At 45.3% G+C, this 3,346-nt stretch overlaps 1 long non-coding RNA gene across 1 annotated transcript; it reads right to left on the bottom strand.

The window, feature by feature from the left end:
* Positions 1 to 498: 498 nt before the first annotated feature.
* On the bottom strand, positions 499 to 857 carry LOC112846653 (uncharacterized). Its single transcript, XR_003219769.1, has 2 exons — positions 686 to 857; positions 499 to 590 (listed from the first exon to the last, which is right to left on the bottom strand). It is a non-coding gene; the product is annotated as an uncharacterized LOC112846653 (long non-coding RNA).
* Positions 858 to 3,346: the final 2,489 nt, after the last annotated feature.

The following is a 3,346-nucleotide window of genomic DNA, read 5'->3' as shown; positions in this document are numbered from 1 at the left end:
ATAATTTCCAGCTGTTTTTGGACTCAGTCAGATTCGTTTATTGCTCGCAGTCCTCAAAGTCTGGTTGACTTTAATATTTTCTAGGAGTGTATGTCATCAGGTTTGTTCTACACACTGTCAAACAAAGCTAGAATCTGGCATAGCATTAGGCTGATTTTTAATTAATTAAAAACTATATATGAAGTGAAAAAACAATAAATGTGGTTTCCTTCTTTATAAAACATTTGTTATATTTTCATGGATTATTCTGACCAATCGAAACATTCCGTTTCACGCATTTTAACCAATACATTTTAAATCATCTTCTGCTGAGCAACCTCTGAACCATGAGGAACTTTCCTTAACTTTACACTGCGGTGGATTTTGTATGTTTTAACACAGGCGTGATGTTTTACTTTACATGCATCCTGTTGTTCATGGGAACAACGTCAGTGAGAATAAAAACGGGAAAAGAAAAATTGTAGCTCTCTTCACGACAACACAGACACAGGTCGGTTCTTTGAAACGGGCGTTTATTACTTGAGCTTTCTCTCCTCAGCTTCACCATCACCAGTACGCCGATACGCCATTACGCCTTTACGCCGTGAGAACTGGTCACGAGTAAACAGTACAAACCAATTAGCAACTTTACAGTACACATATTAAGTCCAAACACAAATGAAAACATTTCTCAAATGACAAATACCTCGTTGGCTGCTTGTCCTGAAAAGAGGTCCTTAAGTCTTTGTGTTACCTTTTCTTTTAGTAAACCTTTTAGCTTAAAATCGCTTCATGAGAGACATCTGCTCCCTCGCAGTCCATGAAAGGTCTCGTGTACTCTCGTTAAGGGGTATTCTCACGAGACACTAGCTTTTACACTTTACACATGTATGTCACACAGTGGAAAATTGTGTTTTTATATTTTGTTTTGAATCAGACTGTGTATTGCTACATAGTGATTTTATTTGCATGTTTTATTGTTATAGTGCTATTGCATGATTGTTTATTGATGTTCTTATTGCATGATTTTATTCCATATTTATACTGTGTTTTGTGTTGTTGTACAGTATTCTTTTTTTTTTATTCCACTGTGGATTGGACAGATAATTGCGTGCACCTGTGAGGTGGGGGCGTGCCCCCCGAGGTGACCTATTGGCCGCCAAACGGACTTAAGGGAGATGGTGAGCGCAAAGACGAGAGAGACACATGAACAGCGAGGAACAGGAAACCGAACGTGGGGTGCAGACGAGCACATGTATAGAAGGACCGGCCTGCCTGTGCGGTGTCACGAGACTTCCGGCGATCGGCCAGCATAACCCGGCGATCCAGTTCCGACAGACAGAATAGTAACAGCGGGAGGCGATGTGTGAAATTCACAGAAGGCAGAGGGGACGCCTCTGCCTGTATCAGGGCCGGGCTATGAGGGAAGCCGTGTGTGGACGCGGAGAGCGGCTGGACTGCACGGCCATGCGCGGCCAGGTGGGGATGGGAGCCTCCTCCCTGGCCTTCTGCTGGCGAGATTTCCCCATCCCGGAAGAGGGGCCCCCTTCTGTCTCTTTCAGCTAAGGAACATTTGCCCGAGTGTGTGTGGTTGGACACTGGGAATAGAGGACTCTGGGGGGGGGACGTTTTATCCTATAAAAAGGACATCCATTTAGCTTTTTTTTTTAATTGTATTTTAATCTCTGCCGGCAGGACTTTTAGCGGGTTGTGAACATTTATTTTTTATTGTATAGTGGGGATTTTAACTCCTACTTGTGATTCTGGCTGTTCTTCTTCTAAAAAAATAAATGGTGTGTTTAAAGCCGGCCCAGTGTCCGTACTCCGAGCGCTGATTCACTCTCTCCCCTTATGCTTGTATGTATATAGACGTGGTGGCGAAGATTTAGGTCACCAGTTTAGCGGCTACATATTTTTGGCGTTTGTCGACAGGATACAAGTTTGGGAGCAGTGTTCAGTGCCTGGGCTACAGATATAGATGATGGAATGCAAAACCAAGTGTTTAAATCAGCTACCCTCGCTGAGGGTTGTAAGGAAGGGGTGTGCAGAAAAGACTTTTTATTGCCACGTGAGGATTCATGAGTAGTGTTCAACCACAGGGATATCAGGAGTTGAGCTTCAAGAGTTGCTGGCTGTGGGATCATGGGTTGCTGCTATGCAGTAGTGCTTAGGAGAAGCACGAAGACCAGGCTATGCCTGGAAGGATCCCAGCAGTGCCCAGCTGAGAGGAACCAATGGTCTGGTAATCCCATACATTAGCTATGCTATGTGGTCACGAAATTGAAGAAAAGCAGGTTACCTGGATGTGGCAATTGGACTGTATAACTCACCTATGCTGCAACTTTTCTAGGATGCATTCAAAGGAACTCCTCGGTAGCAGATTATTGCTGATGTTTTGTGTGTTACGTGTGCAGAAGGGACTACCAGAGACACAGTAGCCCGCTAGGTTAAATGTTGTCCAGCCACCCTCCTGGACAGAACACCTGAATGTTGTGACAGGGACTGTCACAGGTAAAATATGGGGGGATGTCACACAGTGGAAAATTGTGTTTTTATATTTTGTTTTGAATCAGACTGTGTATTGCTACATAGTGATTTTATTTGCATGTTTTATTGTTATAGTGCTATTGCATGATTGTTTATTGATGTTCTTATTGCATGATTTTATTCCATATTTATACTGTGTTTTGTGTTGTTGTACAGTATTCTTTTTTTTTTATTCCACTGTGGATTGGACAGATAATTGCGTGCACCTGTGAGGTGGGGGCGTGCCCCCCGAGGTGACCTATTGGCCGCCAAACGGACTTAAGGGAGATGGTGAGCGCAAAGACGAGAGAGACACATGAACAGCGAGGAACAGGAAACCGAACGTGGGGTGCAGACGAGCACATGTATAGAAGGACCGGCCTGCCTGTGCGGTGTCACGAGACTTCCGGCGATCGGCCAGCATAACCCGGCGATCCAGTTCCGACAGACAGAATAGTAACAGCGGGAGGCGATGTGTGAAATTCACAGAAGGCAGAGGGGACGCCTCTGCCTGTATCAGGGCCGGGCTATGAGGGAAGCCGTGTGTGGACGCGGAGAGCGGCTGGACTGCACGGCCATGCGCGGCCAGGTGGGGATGGGAGCCTCCTCCCTGGCCTTCTGCTGGCGAGATTTCCCATCCCGGAAGAGGGGCCCCTTCTGTCTCTTTCAGCTAAGGAACATTTGCCCGAGTGTGTGTGGTTGGACACTGGGAATAGAGGACTCTGGGGGGGGGACGTTTTATCCTATAAAAAGGACATCCATTTAGCTTTTTTTTTTAATTGTATTTTAATCTCTGCCGGCAGGACTTTTAGCGGGTTGTGAACATTTATTTTTTTATTGT

This window comes from Oreochromis niloticus, linkage group LG4 (assembly GCF_001858045.2).
Source record: "Oreochromis niloticus isolate F11D_XX linkage group LG4, O_niloticus_UMD_NMBU, whole genome shotgun sequence".
Lineage (NCBI taxonomy): Eukaryota > Metazoa > Chordata > Actinopteri > Cichliformes > Cichlidae > Oreochromis > Oreochromis niloticus.
The sequence above is the reverse complement of the archived record's forward strand: the minus strand, read 5'-3'. Positions and strand labels throughout refer to the sequence as shown.